This window comes from Silurus aristotelis (assembly GCF_946808225.1).
Source record: "Silurus aristotelis genome assembly, chromosome: 13".
NCBI lineage: Eukaryota > Metazoa > Chordata > Actinopteri > Siluriformes > Siluridae > Silurus > Silurus aristotelis.
In genome coordinates this window covers 17737940-17756567 of record NC_139586.1, presented here as the reverse complement: position 1 = coordinate 17756567, position 18628 = coordinate 17737940, and the positions used below count along the sequence as shown (strand labels likewise).

At 41.1% G+C, this 18628-nt stretch overlaps 1 long non-coding RNA gene across 1 annotated transcript; it reads left to right on the top strand.

The window, feature by feature from the left end:
- Positions 1–3746: 3746 nt before the first annotated feature.
- Positions 3747–5575, top strand: LOC310736253. Its single transcript, XR_014536499.1, has 2 exons — positions 3747–3973; positions 4195–5575. It is a non-coding gene; the product is annotated as an uncharacterized lncRNA (long non-coding RNA).
- The last annotated feature ends 13053 nt before the right edge of the window (positions 5576–18628 follow it).

Here is an 18628-nt window from a genome sequence, read left to right as displayed (position 1 = left end):
ATATGGTGTTCCTAAGGGAGCTCTGGACTACCAGGTCGCCTGAGGAGGGGTGAACCGGCCCAGGTCGGGAACGAAGCAGGTCAAAACCCCCGTACTGATCAGTAGTGGGACCGCACCTGTGAATAGACGCAGTAGTGCAGCCTGAGTGATAGTGTGACCCAGTCTCTTGTTTAAAACTTTCATGTTTTTACGAAAATAATGATATATAAACATCTATAAAGATACATTGTCTGTTTAAATAAATCACCTCTAAGATCGCACATTATAATTTTGTATTTTCCTCTTCCTTGATTTAACATTACTGGATATTTTAGATTACTTTTTACTTGTACATTTGTAAAATTAATTAGATTTTATATTAGTTATTTAAGATGGAGTAGGTCAGGCTTTGATTACGAGTTATAGACTGTATAGAACTGTTTATGTGAAAAATTACATTGTGATCTGTCCTTTTGTCAGCTGTGTAATCAGAGTGCATCTAAATATGCAATTAAACCAGTAAATATTATACACAATAGACACATAGCATAAAAGACTGGGTTACACTGTATCACTCTGCACTTTGTCAGCTGGGACAAAGAGTTAAGAATTAGAGTAATTCTGAAGATGTATTGAAACCAGATATTAAACTCCAAAATACATAAGAATGTATTTAGAATTAAATGATACTTGCTTATTATGAGACACTCTTTATAGTATATCTTAGAGATATGACGTAATATCAAGACGAGATAATTAGCCGACGATTGATAATCCAATGAACAAATGTGTCTGGAATCACAGTGTGTAAAAACAAAATGCAGCTGCAAAATGAGGGCACTTTTGTATCATTTATCTCTCTCATGAGTTATTCCACTTCAGTTTGTTTCCGGATAAAAGCATATAAATCAGAAACGGAATCAGAGAAGATCTTTCTTTACCTTTGTTTACACCAGGAATTGTCACCAGGTGACGCTATAACGTAGAACTTTACATTTAAACTCCTATCAGATTGAGTGCTGCATGCCGGGTGCTGTGGCGCGCGCCTGTAATCCACGTTACTGGGAGGCTGAGGCTGGTGAAGTTCTTGAGCTCAGGGGTTCTGGGCTCCTGTGGACTATGTGGATCAGGTGTCTGCACAAAGATCGGTATCGATATGGTGTTCCTAAGGGAGCTCTGGACTACCAGGTCGCCTGAGGAGGGGTGAACCGGCCCAGGTCGGGAACGGAGCAGGTCAAAACCCCCGTACTGATCAGTAGTGGGATCGCACCTGTGAATAGACGCAGTAGTGCAGCCTGAGAGATAGTGTGACCCAGTCTCTTGTTTAAAACTTTCGTGTTTTTAATAAAAAAAAATGCCATATAAACATCTAGAAAGATACATTGTCTTTTTAAATAAATCACCTCTAGGATCACACATTTTATTTTGTAAGTATTTTCTCCTCCCTTGTACATTTGTAAAATTAATTTATTTTTTATATTAGTTATTTAAAATAGATTAGGTCAGGCTTTCATTACGAGTTATGGACTGTAGAGAACTTTCTTTCGGCTTCTCCCATTAGGGGTCGCCACAGCGGATCACTAACATGCTTGATTTGGCACACGTTTTTCCTTGCCCTTCCTAACGCAACCCTCCACATTTATCCGGGCTTGGGACCGGCACTAAGAGTGGCTGGGGTTGGTTCCCTGACCGGGGATCGAACCCTGGCCACAGCGATGAGAGCGCAGCATCCTAACCACTAGACCACCAGGGACCCTATGGGATGTAACTGTTTATGTGAAAAATTACATTGTGATCTGTCCTTTTGTCAGCTGTGTAATCAGAGTGCATCTAAATATGCAATGAAAGCAGTAAATATTATACACAATAGACACATAGCATAAAAGACTGGGTCACACTGTATCACTCAGGCTGCACTACTGCATCTTTTCACAGGTACGATCCAACTACTGGTCAGTACGAGGGCTTTGACCTGCTTCTTTCATGACCTGGACCGGTTCACCCCTTCCTTAGGCCACCTGGTAGTCCAGAGCTCCATTAGGAACATCATATCGATACCAGTCTTAGTGCAAACACCTGATCCACATAATCCACAACCTCTGAGCTCGAGAACTCCACCAGCTTCAGCTTCCCGGTAACGTGGGTTACAGGCGCATGCAAGTACAATCTAAAAGGAGTTTCAAATGTAGTTTTCTTCATTATGGCCCCACCTGGCTTTCATTAATGCTGTAAAATCTGGAAATGTGATGTTTTAACAGAATATTTCGCGTTCGTTTATGCAGTATAATGAAAATACGTTTATATAGCCGGTTTATATGCTCAGATCTGGTAGAAACAAACACGACAGAAACGTCTGCCATAATCATCAAAGGTTTCAAATGTCTAAAATTTTATTGCAGGCTGTTAATATAATTGTTTATGTGATCAGTTAAATTATGATCTATCCTTCGTCAGCTGGGACAAAAGATTGAGAATTAGAGTGAATCTGAAGATTTATTGAAACCAGATATTAAACACCAATATACATAAAAATGTATGTAGAATTAAAAGAAACTTGCTTATTATGAGACACTCTTTATAGTTTATCTTAAATATATGACGTAATATCAAGACGAGAAAATTAGCCGACGATTGATAAGCCAATGAACAAATGTGTCTGGAATCACAGTGTGTAAAAACATAAAATGCAGCTGCAAAATGAGGGCACTTTTGTATCATTTATCTCTCTCATGAGTTATTCAACTTCAGTTTGTTTCCAAATACAGCAAAGTTCTTTCTTTACCTTTGTATGTATGCGTTGAATGGATGAACACAGAAAATTTCGTTTACACCACGAATTGTCACCAGGTGACGCTATAACGAAGAACTTTACATTTAAACTCCTATCAGATTGAGTGCTGCATGCCGGGTGCTGTGGCGCGCACCTGTAATCCAGGTTACTGGGAGGCTGAGGCTGGTGGAGTTCTTGCGCTCAGGGGTTCTGGGCTCCTGTGGACTATGTGGATCAGGTGTCTGCACAAAGATCGGTATCGATATGGTGTTCCTAAGGGAGCTCTGGACTACCAGGTCGCCTGAGGAGGGGTGAACCGGCCCAGGTCGGGAACGAAGCAGGTCAAAACCCCCGTAATGATCAGTAGTGGGACCGCACCTGTGAATAGACGCAGTAGTGCAGCCTGAGTGATAGAGTGACCCAGTCTCTTGTTTAAAACTTTTGTGTTTTTACTAAAACAATGACATATAAACACCTAGAAAGATACATTGTTTAAATAAATCACCTCTAAGGTCGCACATTTTATTTTGGAGTGGGTCAGGCTTTCATTACGAGTTATAGACTGTATAGAACTGTTTATGTGAAAAATTACATTGTGGTCTGTCCTTTTGTCAGCTGTGTAATCAGAGTGTGTCTAAATATGCAATTATACCAGTAAATATTATACACAATAGACACATAGCATAAAAGACTGGGTCACACTGTATCACTCAGGCTGCACTACTGCGTCTTTTCACATGTACGATCCAACTACTGATCAGTACGAGGGCTTTGACCTGCTTCGTTCATGACCTGGACCGGTTCACTCCTTCCTCAGGCCACCTGGTAGTTTACAGATACAGCAATTATTCATAAACATGGGATTTGCTTCCATTGCTATACTGATGATACACAGCTGTATATTTCAGCAAAGCCAGATGAGAGAGATCAGATTAACAATATTGAGAAGTGTGTAAAGTACATTAGACAGTGGATGCTTAATAACTTTCTGCTGCTCAACTCAGATAAGACGGAAGTACTTTTAATAGGACCACATGCAGCTAGAAGTAAACTTTCCGATTACGTAGCATCTCTGGATGGTGTTTTTGTTTCAGTGTGTACAGCAGTCAAAGACCTTGGTGTGATTATTGACCCGAGTCTTTCCTTTGAGTCTCACGTGACTAATATCACCAGGATCGCCTTCTTTCACCTTAGAAATATTGCTAAAATTAGAAATATGATGTCGTTACAGGCTTCCCGTGGGCTCACCACCTGCAGGAGGGACCGTAAGGGACCGGTGCTGAGAGGATTGGGCAGCAGTCGAAGGCGAGGGCCTTGACAGCCCGATCCCTGGACACGGAGAAGTGTCTGGGGAATCTGCTTAGACTGCTGCCCCCGTGACCCGAATTACAGATAAGCGGGAGAAGATGAAATTAAATGAAATGAAATGTCGTTACAGGATGCAGAAAAACTAGTTCATGCTTTTGTTACTTCTAGATTAGACTACTGTAATGCTTTACTGTCTGGGTGTGCAAATAAGTGCATAAATAAGCTTTAGTTAGTTCAGAATGCAGCAGCAAGAGTCCTCACTAGATCTAGGAAATATGACCACATCACCCCTGTTTTAAACAGTCTACACTGGCTCACAATTAAATCTCGCATTGATTATAAAATATTACTACTGACGTATAAAGCACTTAATGGTCTCGCACCGCAGTATCTGAGTGAACTTCTGTACCAGTATGATCCTCCACGCCTACTTAGATCAAAGGGTGCTGGCTATCTGTTGGTTCCTCAAATAATAAAGACTACAGCAGGGGGCAGATCTTTCTCTTATAAAGCCCCACAGTTATGGAACAGCCTTCCTACCAGTGTTCGGGACTCAGACACAGTCTCAGTGTTCATGTTGAGGTTGAAAACACATTTATTTAGTCAAGCCTTTTATCAGTAGATTTTTCTTAGGTAAAGGCTCAGATCTGGAGGTAACATGGATATAGAGTGTTTGGTGAACTGGTATATTTGTATGCTGTCGTCCCCTCACTCTCACACGTTCACTAAGGTTTGTTGACGGTGATGTGGTGGGTCGTCTCTTATCTCAGAGATCCCTCATGTCTGTGTTACCTTCTGGTTCTCCCTTTTAGTTATGCTGCCATAGCGAGTCTTGCCGGAGTCCAAACTGCACAGTGACATTAACTTTCATTCAACAATAAGGACACTTAATAATCCATATCCTTCTCTTCCTGTTACCCTCTTCTCTCTTTCTCTCTCTCTCTCTCTCTCTCTCTCTCTCTCTCTCTCTCTCGGTCGAGTTAAACATGCTCCTGAGGCTCCAGTGAACACTGTTCCTGCCCCTCTCCCCTCCATGGATCTTCTCACTTTGTCCAGGCCTGCCTCTGGATAGTGTTCTCTTCAACTGAAGGCCACTCTGTGCAGCTTGGGACGGTTTCTCATCAACGCCTTGGGTGGTTCCATGAAATTCCGGAGTAAGAACGTGAGCTTTGAGGATGGATTGGACTGTAGTTAATGTCAACAGTCTGCTACATTGACTCAGGAATACAGTTCACTTCTGATCATCATCACTGTACCCTGCAACATTGTATATCTGCTTTAAATGGACATTCGGTGCAACCCAGATGAGGATGGGTTCCCTCTAGAGTCTGGTTCCTTTCAAGGTTTCTTCCTTATGCCATCTCGGGGAGTTTTTCCTTGCCACAGTTGCTCATCAGGGACAAACTTACTTACAAAGAACATATTTACTTTTAATCACCACATTATCTGTGTAAAGCTGCTTTGAGACAATGTTCATTGTTAAAAGTGCTATACAAATAAAAATGAATTGAATTGAATGTATGTTTTAATAACGACTATTGTAGCAGACAACAGCACAGATAACCAAAATGTCAGACATGTTTTTTATTTCTGCACTCACCCCACCCCAATCCCTACAACACATGATAGTGCATCAGGCTGGTAATTGGCAGACAATTCTCATATCATGACATCCCCCCCCCCCCTTTTTTTTTTTTCATTGAACACCAACATTAACAACAGAACTATGACAGTACTGTGTAAAGATTATTACTCTAAACAAAATGTCATACCAACATGAAATGACAGTACATTTTAACAGGCCACTTTGCTTATATATATATATATATATTTATTTATTTATTTATTTATTTTATTTTATTTATTTATTTTTAGCAACATTAACATGAACCACTATAAACATAGACCAGGAATATTCTATACAGCTACTCCTCAATCAGCCGCTGTGGCTTTGTGACAACTCGACCACTTGCCGTCTTAACAGGGAAACTTGGAGACTTTAGATCTCTTTCCGGTTTTTGGTTTTGAGTGCTCAGGTCATGTTCTTCCTGTGTGTCATTAGTTACACTCTGCCCTTTAACAGTTTGTTGGTCTAAGTCTTTGGATGTCTTGTGACTCTGTTCTTTTGGTTGCATTAGAAACTTTCTGTTCCTTCTGGCGTCCGGACAACATAGGATCTCGGCTCTTCAGCGAGTGCTGTTACCTGAGCTGGATTCCAAGTGCCATCCTGCCATATCCTGATGTTATCACCAATGTTGAGTCTTGGAAGTCTTTGGATCCGTGGTCAAAGTATTCTTTTTGCTTCCTTTGACTCCTCTCCAGCAGTTGCTGTACTGCAGTGGTCACTGTTTGCGGTCTCAACAACTGAGATGTAATTGGAAGTCTAGTTCTCACTCGTTAACCCATCAGTAGTTGAGCTGGTGATGCACCTATATACTCTATGGGGGTGCTCCTCAAATTCAGTAAAAAGAGATATGGATCTTTCCTTTCAGATTCAGCTTTCTTAAGCATGAGCTTGACAGTCTGTACAGCTCTTTCAGCCATTCCATTTGATTGTACGTGGTGTGGGCTTGATGTCTTATGACTAAACTCCCATTCTTTAGTGAACGATTAAAATTCTTTAGAGCTGAACTGCGGCCCATTATCTGAAATTAATGTTTCAGGAATTACGTGTCTGGCAAATTGGGACTTTAAACGGGTAATGACTGTAGCACTTCTTGTATCTGACCTCAACCACTCTACTTCAACAAACTTGGAATAATAATCCACTAAAAGTAAGTACTCCTGTTGGTCAAAAGTGAATAAGTCAACACCTATCTTCTGCCAGGGCCTTTCAGGAACACTGTGCGGTTGTAATGGCTCTTTGGTTTGCCGTTTTTGGTATGTGCTGCACACCTCACAGTTGTTTATCATCTCTGTTATACTCAGAGACATCCCAGGCCAGAAGAGCACATCTCTCGCTCTCTGCCTACAGCTCTCTATCCCTAAGTGACTCTCATGAATTCTCATTAGCATTTTTACTCTCATGGTTGCTGGAACAATGAGTCGTTCTCCTTTAAGGACAATTCCATCCACGACTGTGATTTCTTCCCTGAAGTTCCAATACATCTGTATTTCCTTTGCAGCTTGGCTCCTGCTATCCGGCCATCCGTTCAACGCTGTCTCTGCAAGTTTTTTTAGAGTTACATCTTTTTCAGTTTCCTTCTGGAATTCCTGGAATTTTACATTTGATACAGGCAGGTTTGACATCAACATGTGCACCTGGGCTTCTGTGTCTTTATCAAGTAAATTATTCTCTGGTAAGTATGCTCTGAATAATGCATCAGCAACTAGCAGTTCCTTACGTGGTTTGTACTGCACCATTACTTGATACTTTTGTAGTCTCATTAACAATCTCTGTACTCTAGCTGGAGCACTGCTTAGGGGCTTTTTCATAATTGCTTCCAATGGTTTATGGTCAGACTCTACCATTACACTTCGTCCATACACAAATTGGTGGAAGCACTCCATTCCAAACACAACTGCCAACATTTCTTTCTCAATTTGTGCGTAGCGCTGTTCAGTTTCATTCGATGTGCATGAAGCATAAGCTACTGGCTGGTCTTTTTGAAGTAGCACAGCTCCTAGTCCGTTTTTTGACGCATTGACAGAGACCGTTACTGGTAACCTCACATCATATAATCAATAAATTTCTGTGCGTGTCTGCTTGTGTTTAACTGCATCTATATGCTTGGTCTCACGTGCAGTGGTTTGCGCATTACGCTCTTCGTCATGCATCTGCAGAATCTGGGCTTTTGTCGTTTCCGACGCAATGCATATTTGGATAGCTTTTTTAAGAGTAATGTCAACTTCTCTCAGGAGTCTTTCTCTCATTGCATCTGACGTGATCCCACAGACAACTCTGTCTCTGATAAGGGATTCTTGCAATTTTCCGAACTCGCATGACTTCGCTCTTAACTTTAGCTCAGTAACATACTGGCTAATGGACATTTCCCCTTGCACACACGTAAAAAACTTGTACCTCTCGTAAGTTATATTCTTCTTAGGGTTACAGTAGTCCTCAAATTTCTCCATTATTATATCTATTTTATGCTGGTCATCGGTATTATGGAAAGTAAATGTATTGTACACTTCTAGCGCTTCCTCGCTGGCAACGTGAAGAAATAGAGAGAACTGTACCTTAGCTGGCTTGCTAGCGCATCCTGCTGCAAAAAGATACAGTTCAAATCTCTGCCGAAATCTTCTCCAGTTCTCCGACAGATTATCGTTTGACAGATCAAGTCCCGCAGGTGGCTTGAGACCTTCTATTTGTCAGTTTACTTATGACACCATGTTTTAATAACGACTATTGTAGCAGACAACAGCACAGATAACCAAAATGTCAGACATGTTCTTTATTTCTGCACTCACCCCACCCCAATCCCTACAACACATGATCATCAGGCTGGTAATTGGCAGAGAATTCTCATATCATGACAATGTAGACCTGGCTCTTTTTGTTTTGGGAGGTTGTTTGATTATGTTAATTTATGATCTATACTTTGTCAGCTGGGACAAAGAGTTAAGAATTAGAGTGTTTCTGAAGATGTGTTGAAACCAGATATTAAACACCAAAATACATAAAAATTTATGTAGAATTGAAAGAAACTTGCTTATTATGAGACTCTTTATAGTATATCTTAGAGATATAATGTAATATTAAGACGAGAAAATTAGCCGCCGATTGATAATCCAATGAACAAAAGTGGAATCATAGTGTGTAAAAACATAAAATGCAGCTGCAAAATGAGGGCACTTTTGTATCATTTATCTCACTCATGAGTTATTCCACTTCAGCTTGTTTACAGATAAGGCAAAGATCTTTCTTTACCTTTGTATGTATGCTTGAATGGGTGAACACAGAAAATTTGAGAAATTTCGTTTACACCAGAAATTGTCACCAGGTGACGCTATAACGAAGAACTTTACATTTAAACTCCTATCAGATTGAGTGCTGCATGCTGGGTGCTGTGGCGCGCGCCTGTAATCCACGTTACTGGGAGGCTGAGGCTGGTGAAGTTCTTGAGCTCAGGGGTTCTGGGCTCCTGTGGACTATGTGGATCAGGTGTCTGCACAAAGATCGGTATCGATATGGTGTTCCTAAGGGAGCTCTGGACTACCAGGTCGCCTGAGGAGGGGTGAACCGGCCCAGGTCGGGAACGAAGCAGGTCAAAGCCCCCGTACTGATCAGTAGTGGGATCGCACCTGTGAATAGACGCAGTAGTGCAGCCTGAGTGATAGTGTGACCCAGTCTCTTGTTTAAAACTCTAGTGATTTTACTAAAACATTCATTCATTCATTCATTTTCTCCCGCTTATCCGTAATTCGGGCCGCGGGGGCAGCAGTCTAAGCAGGCCCCCGCCTTCGACTGCTGCCCGATCCTCACAGCACCGTCCCTTACGGTCCCTCCTGCAGGTGGTAAGCCCACGGGAAGTTTTACTAAAACAATGCCATATAAACATCTATAAAGATACATTGTCGGTTTTAAAAAAAATCACCTCAAAGATCAGTCATTTCATTTTTGTAAGTATTTTCTCTTACCTTGATTTAACATTGCTGGATATTTTAGATTACTTTTTACTTGTAAAAATATAAATTTTTTTATATTAGTTATTTAAGATAGATTAGGTCAGGCTTTCATTATGAGTTATGGACTGTATATAACTTTCTTTCAGCTTCTCCCATTAGGGGTCGCCACAGCGGATCATCTGCATGTTTGAGTTGGAACATGTTTTTACGCTGGATGCCTTCCTAACGCAACCCTCCACATTTATCCGGGCTTGGGACCGGCACTGAGAGTGGCTGGGGTTGGTTCCCTGACCGGGGATCGAACTCTGGCCGCAGCTTTGAGAGCGCCGCATCCTAACCACTAGACCACCAGGGACCCTATGGACTGTAACTGTTTTTGTGAAAAATTACACGGTGATCTGTTATTTTGTCAGCTGTGTAATCAGAGTGCATCTAAATATGCAATGAAACCAATAAATATTATACACAATAGACACATAGCATAAAAGACTGGGTCACACTGTATCACTCAGGCTGCACTACTGCGTCTTTTCACAGGTACGATCCAAATACTGATCAGTACGAGGGCTTTGATCTGCTTCGTTCACGACCTGGACCGGTTCACCCCTTCCTCAGGCCACCTGGTAGTCCAGAGCTCCCTTAGGAACACCATATCGATACTGATCTTAGTGCAAACACCTGATCCACATAGTCCACAACCTCTGAGCTCAAGAACTCCACCAGCCTCAGCTTCCCGGTAAACGTGGGTTACAGGTGCGAGCAACGTTCAATCTCATAGGAGTTTCAAACGTAGATTTCTTCATTATGGCGCCACCTGGCTTCCATTATTGCTATGAAATCTGGAAATGTGATGTTTTAACAGAACATTACGCGTTCGTTTATACAATATAATAAAAAGAAGTTTAAATAGCCGGTTTATATGCTTAGATCTGGTAGAAACAAACACGACAGAAACCTCTGCCATATTCATCAACGTTTCAAATGTCTGAAATTTTATTGCAGGCTGTTAATATAATTGTTTATGTGAACATTTAAATTATGATCTATCGTTTGTCAGCTGGGACAAAGAGTTAAGAATAAGAGTGATTCTGAAGATGTATTGAAACCATATGTTAAATACCAAAATACATAAGAATGAATGTAGAATTAAAAGATACTTGCTTATTATGAGACTCTTTATAGTATATCTTAGAGATATGATGTAATATCAAGACGAGAAAATTAGCCGACAATTGATAATCCAATGAACAAATGTGTCTGGAATCACAGTGTGTAAAAACATAAAATGCAGCTGCAAAATGAGGGCACTTTTGTATCATTTATCTCTCTAATGAGTTATTCCACTTCAGTTTGTTTACAGATAAAAACATAAATCAGAATCGGAATCAGAGAAGTTCTTTCTTTACCTTTGTATATATGCGTTGAATGGGTGAACACAGAAAATTTCGTTTACACCAGGAATTGTCCCCAGGTGACGCTATAACGTAGAATTTTACATTTAAACTCCTATCAGATTGAGTGCTGTTGCCGGGTGCTGTGGCGCGCGCCTGTAATCCACGTTACTGGGAGGCTGAGGCTGGTGGAGTTCTTGAGCTCAGGGATTCTGGGCTCCTGTGGACTATGTGGATCAGGTGTCTGCACAAAGATCGGTATCGATATGGTGTTCCTAAGGGAGCTCTGGACTACCAGGTCGCCTGAGGAGGGGTGAACCGGCCCAGGTCGGGAACGAAGCAGGTCAAAGCCCCCGTACTGATCAGTAGTGGGACCGCACCTGTGAATAGACGCAGTAGTGCAGCCTGAGTGATAGTGTGACCCAGTCTCTTGTTTAAAACTTTCATGTTTTTACGAAAATAACGATATATAAACATCTATAAAGATACATTGTCTGTTTAAATAAATCACCTCTAAGATCGCACATTATAATTTTGTATTTTCCTCTTCCTTGATTTAACATTACTGGATATTTTAGATTACTTTTTACTTGTACATTTGTAAAATTAATTAGATTTTATATTAGTTATTTAAGATGGAGTAGGTCAGGCTTTGATTACGAGTTATAGACTGTATAGAACTGTTTATGTGAAAAATTACATTGTGATCTGTCCTTTTGTCAGCTGTGTAATCAGAGTGCATCTAAATATGCAATTAAACCAGTAAATATTATACACAATAGACACATAGCATAAAAGACTGGGTTACACTGTATCACTCTGCACTCTGCACTTTGTCAGCTGGGACAAAGAGTTAAGAATTAGAGTGATTCTGAAGATGTATTGAAACCAGATATTAAACACCAAAATACATAAGAATGTATGTAGAAATAAAAGATACTTGCTTATTATGAGACTCTTTATAGTATATCTTAGAGATATGACGTGATATCAAGACGAGAAAATTGGCCGCCGATTGATAATCCAATGAACAAATGTGTCTGGAATCACAGTGTGTAAAAACAAAATGCAGCTGCAAAATGAGGGCACTTTTGTATCATTTATCTCTCTCATGAGTTATTCCACTTCAGTTTGTTTCCGGATAAAAGCATATAAATCAGAAACGGAATCAGAGAAGATCTTTCTTTACCTTTGTTTACACCAGGAATTGTCACCAGGCGACGCTATAACGAAAAACTTTACATTTAAACTCCTATCAGATTGAGTGCTGCATGCCGGGTGCTGTGGCGCGCGCCTGTAATCCAGGTTACTGGGAGGCTGAGGCTGGTGGAGTTCTTGAGCTCAGGGGTTCTGGGCTCCTGTGGACCATGTGGATCAGGTGTCTGCACAAAGATCGGTATCGATATGGTGTTCCTAAGGGAGCTCTGGACTACCAGGTCGCCTGAGGAGGGGTGAACCGGCCCAGGTCGGGAACGGAGCAGGTCAAAACCCCCGTACTGATCAGTAGTGGGATCGCACCTGTGAATAGACGCAGTAGTGCAGCCTGAGAGATAGTGTGACTCAGTCTCTTGTTTAAAACTTTCATGTTTTTAATAAAAAAAAAATGCCATATAAACATCTAGAAAAATACATTGTCTTTTTAAATAAATCACCTCTAGGATCGCACATTTTATTTTGTAAGTATTTTCTCCTCCCTTGTACATTTGTAAAATTAATTTATTTTTTATATTAGTTATTTAAAATAGATTAGGTCAGGCTTTCATTACGAGTTATGGACTGTAGAGAACTTTCTTTCGGCTTCTCCCATTAGGGGTCGCCACAGCGGATCACTAACATGCTTGATTTGGCACACGTTTTTCCTTGCCCTTCCTAACGCAACCCTCCACATTTATCCGGGCTTGGGACCGGCACTAAGAGTGGCTGGGGTTGGTTCCCTGACCGGGGATCGAACCCTGGCCACAGCGATGAGAGCGCCGCATCCTGACCACTAGACCACCAGGGACCCTATGGGATGTAACTGTTTATGTGAAAAATTACATTGTGATCTGTCCTTTTGTCAGCTGTGTAATCAGAGTGCATCTAAATATGCAATGAAACCAGTAAATATTATACACAATAGACACATAGCATAAAAGACTGGGTCACACTGTATCACTCAGGCTGCACTACTGCGTCTTTTCACAGGTACGATCCAACTACTGGTCAGTACGAGGGCTTTGACCTGCTTCTTTCATGACCTGGACCGGTTCACCCCTTCCTTAGGCCACCTGGTAGTCCAGAGCTCCATTAGGAACATCATATCGATACCAGTCTTAGTGCAAACACCTGATCCACATAATCCACAACCTCTGAGCTCGAGAACTCCACCAGCTTCAGCTTCCCGGTAACGTGGGTTACAGGCGCGTGCAAGTACAATCTAAAAGGAGTTTCAAATGTAGTTTTCTTCATTATGGCCCCACCTGGCTTTCATTAATGCTGTAAAATCTGGAAATGTGATGTTTTAACAGAATATTTCGCGTTCGTTTATGCAGTATAATAAAAATACGTTTAAATAGCCGGTTTATATGCTTAGATCTGGTAGAAACAAACACGACAGAAACCTCTGCCATATTCATCAACGTTTCAAATGTCTGAAATTTTATTGCAGGCTGTTAATATAATTGTTTATGTGAACATTTAAATTATGATCTATCGTTTGTCAGCTGGGACAAAGAGTTAAGAATAAGAGTGATTCTGAAGATGTATTGAAACCATATGTTAAATACCAAAATACATAAGAATGAATGTAGAATTAAAAGATACTTGCTCATTATGAGACTCTTTATAGTATATCTTAGAGATATGATGTAATATCAAGACGAGAAAATTAGCCGACAATTGATAATCCAATGAACAAATGTGTCTGGAATCACAGTGTGTAACAACATAAAATGCAGCTGCAAAATGAGGGCACTTTTGTATCATTTATCTCTCTAATGAGTTATTCAACTTCAGTTTGTTTACAGATAAAAACATAAATCAAAATCGAAATCAGAGAAGATCTTTCTTTACCTTTGTATGTATGCTTGAATGGGTGAACACAGAAAATTTTGTTTACACCAGGAATTGTCCCCAGGTGACGCTATAACGAAGAGCTTTACATTTAAACTCCTATCAGATTGAGTGCTGCATGCTGGGTGCTGTGGCGCGCACCTGTAATCCACGTTACTGGGAGGCTGAGGCTGGTGGAGTTCTTGAGCTCAGGGGTTCTGGGCTCCTGTGGACTATGTGGATCAGGTGTCTGCACAAAGATCGGTATCGATATGGTGTTCCTAAGGGAGCTCTGGACTACCAGGTTGCCTGAGGAGGGGTGAACCGGCCCAGGTCGGGAACGAAGCAGGTCAAAGCCCCCGTACTGATCAGTAGTGGGATCGCACCTGTGAATAGACGCAGTAGTGCAGCCTGAGTGATAGTGTGACCCAGTCTCTTGTTTAAAACTTTCGTGTTTTTAATAAAACAATGCCATATAAACATCTATAAACATACATTGTCTGTTTAAATAAATCACCTCTAAGATCTTACATTTATTTATTTTCTTCTTCCTTGATTTAACATTACTGGATATTTTAGATTACTTTTTACTTGTACATTTGTAAAATTAATTTAATTTTTTATTAGTTATTTAAGATGGAGTAGGTCAGGCTTTGATTACGAGTTATAGACTGTATAGAACTGTTTATGTGAAAAATTACATTGTGATCTGTCCTTTTGTCAGCTGTGTAATCAGAGTGCATCTAAATATGCAATGAAACCAGTAAATATTATACACAATAGACACATAGCATAAAAGACTGTGTCACACTGTATCACTCAGGCTGCACTACTGCGTCTTTTCACAGGTACGATCCAACTACTGATCAGTACGAGGGCTTTGACCTGCTTCGTTCACGACCTGGACCGGTTCACCCCTTCCTTAGGCCACCTGATAGTCCAGAGTTCCCTTGGTAACACCATATCGATAACGATCTTAGTGCAAACACCTGAACCACATAGTCCACAACCTCTGAGCTCAAGAACTCCACCAGCCTCAGCTTCCCGGTAAAGTGGGTTACAGGTGCGCGCAACGTTCAATCTAAAAGGAGTTTCAAATGTAGTTTTCTTCATTATGGCGCCACCAGGCTTCCATTATTGCTATAAATCTGGAAATGTGATGTTTTAACTTAATATTTTGCTTTGTATCATTTATCTCTCTCATGAGTTATTCAACTTCAGTTTGTTTCCAGATAAAAACATAAATCAGAATCGGAATCAGAGAAGATCTTTCTTTACCTCTGTATGTCTGCGTTGAATGGATGAACACAGAAAATTTAGTTGACACCAGGAATTGTCACCAGGTGACGCCATAACGAAGAACTTTACATTTAAACTCCTATCAGATTGAGTGCTGCATGCCGGGTGCTGTGGCGCGCGCCTGTAATCCACGTTACTGGGAGGCTGAGGCTGGTGGAGTTCTTGAGCTCAGGGGTTCTGGGCTCCTGTGGACTATGTGGATCAGGTGTCTGCACAAAGATCGGTATCGATATGGTGTTTCTAAGGGAGCTCTGGACTACCAGGTCGCCTGAGGAGGGGTGAACCGGCCCAGGTCGGGAATGAAGCAGGTCAAAGCCCCCGTACTGATCAGTAGTGGGACCGCACCTGTGAATAGACGCAGTAGTGCAGCCTGAGTGATAGTGTGACCCAGTCTCTTGTTTAAAACTTTCGTGTTTTTACTAAAACAATGCCATATAAACATCTATAAAGATACATTGTCGGTTTTAAAAAAAATCACTTTAAAGATCAGTCATTTCATTTTTGTAAGTATTTTCTCTTACCTTGATTTAACATTGCTGGATATTTTAGATTACTTTTTACTTGTAAAAATATTAATTTTTTTATATTAGTTATTTAAGATAGATTAGGTCAGGCTTTCATTATGAGTTATGGACTGTATATAACTTTCTTTCAGCTTCTCCCATTAGGGGTCGCCACAGCGGATCATCTGCATGTTTTAGTTGGAACATGTTTTTACGCTGGATGCCTTCCTAACGCAACCCTCCACATTTATCCGGGCTTGGGACCGGCACTGAGAGTGGCTGGGGTTGGTTCCCTGACCGGGGATCGAACCCTGGCCACAGCGGTGAGAGCGCCGCAGCCTGACCACTAGACCACCAGGGACCCTATGGACTGTAACTGTTTTTGTGAAAAATTACATTGTAATCTGTTATTTTGTCAGCTGTGTAATCAGAGTGCATCTAAATATGCAATGAAACCAGTAAATATTATACACAATAGACACATAGCATAAAAGACTGTGTCACACTGTATCACTCAGGCTGCACTACTGCGTCTTTTCACAGGTACGATCCAACTACTGATCAGTACGAGGGCTTTGACCTGCTTCGTTCACGACCTGGACCGGTTCACCCCTTCCTTAGGCCACCTGATAGTCCAGAGTTCCCTTGGTAACACCATATCGATAACGATCTTAGTGCAAACACCTGAACCACATAGTCCACAACCTCTGAGCTCAAGAACTCCACCAGCCTCAGCTTCCCGGTAAAGTGGGTTACAGGTGCGCGCAACGTTCAATCTAAAAGGAGTTTCAAATGTAGTTTTCTTCATTATGGCGCCACCAGGCTTCCATTATTGCTATAAATCTGGAAATGTGATGTTTTAACTTAATATTTTGCTTTGTATCATTTATCTCTCTCATGAGTTATTCAACTTCAGTTTGTTTCCAGATAAAAACATAAATCAGAATCGGAATCAGAGAAGATCTTTCTTTACCTCTGTATGTCTGCGTTGAATGGATGAACACAGAAAATTTAGTTGACACCAGGAATTGTCACCAGGTGACGCCATAACGAAGAACTTTACATTTAAACTCCTATCAGATTGAGTGCTGCATGCCGGGTGCTGTGGCGCGCGCCTGTAATCCACGTTACTGGGAGGCTGAGGCTGGTGGAGTTCTTGAGCTCAGGGGTTCTGGGCTCCTGTGGACTATGTGGATCAGGTGTCTGCACAAAGATCGGTATCGATATGGTGTTTCTAAGGGAGCTCTGGACTACCAGGTCGCCTGAGGAGGGGTGAACCGGCCCAGGTCGGGAATGAAGCAGGTCAAAGCCCCCGTACTGATCAGTAGTGGGACCGCACCTGTGAATAGACGCAGTAGTGCAGCCTGAGTGATAGTGTGACCCAGTCTCTTGTTTAAAACTTTCGTGTTTTTACTAAAACAATGCCATATAAACATCTATAAAGATACATTGTCGGTTTTAAAAAAAATCACTTTAAAGATCAGTCATTTCATTTTTGTAAGTATTTTCTCTTACCTTGATTTAACATTGCTGGATATTTTAGATTACTTTTTACTTGTAAAAATATTAATTTTTTTATATTAGTTATTTAAGATAGATTAGGTCAGGCTTTCATTATGAGTTATGGACTGTATATAACTTTCTTTCAGCTTCTCCCATTAGGGGTCGCCACAGCGGATCATCTGCATGTTTTAGTTGGAACATGTTTTTACGCTGGATGCCTTCCTAACGCAACCCTCCACATTTATCCGGGCTTGGGACCGGCACTGAGAGTGGCTGGGGTTGGTTCCCTGACCGGGGATCGAACCCTGGCCACAGCGGTGAGAGCGCCGCAGCCTGACCACTAGACCACCAGGGACCCTATGGACTGTAACTGTTTTTGTGAAAAATTACATTGTAATCTGTTATTTTGTCAGCTGTGTAATCAGAGTGCATCTAAATATGCAATGAAACCAGTAAATATTATACACAATAGACACATAGCATAAAAGACTGGGTCACACAGTATCACTCAGGCTGCACTACTGCGTCTTTTCACAGGTACGATCCAACTACTGATCAGTACGTGGGCTTTGATCTGCTTCGTTCACGACCTGGACCGGTTCACCCCTTCCTTAGGCCACCTGGTAGTCCAGAGCTCCCTTGGTAACACCATATCGATACCGATCTTAGTGCAAACACCTGATCCACATAGTCCACAACCTCTGAGCTCGAGAACTCCACCAGCCTCAGCTTCCCGGTAACGTGGGTTACAGGCGCGTGCAACATTCAATCTAATAGGAGTTTCAAACGTAGATTTCTTCATTATGGCGCCACCTGGCTTCCATTAGTGCTTTGAAATCTGGAAATGTGATGTTTTAACAGAACATTACGCGTTCGTTTATACAATATAATAAAAAGAAGTTTAAATAGCCGGTTTATATGCTTAGATCTGGTAGAAACAAACACGACAGAAACCTCTGCCATATTCATCAACGTTTCAAATGTCTGAAATTTTATTGCAGGCTGTTAATATAATTGTTTATGTGAACATTTAAATTATGATCTATCGTTTGTCAGCTGGGACAAAGAGTTAAGAATAAGAGTGATTCTGAAGATGTATTGAAACCATATGTTAAATACCAAAATACATAAGAATGAATGTAGAATTAAAAGATACTTGCTCATTATGAGACTCTTTATAGTATATCTTAGAGATATGATGTAATATCAAGACGAGAAAATTAGCCGACAATTGATAATCCAATGAACAAATGTGTCTGGAATCACAGTGTGTAACA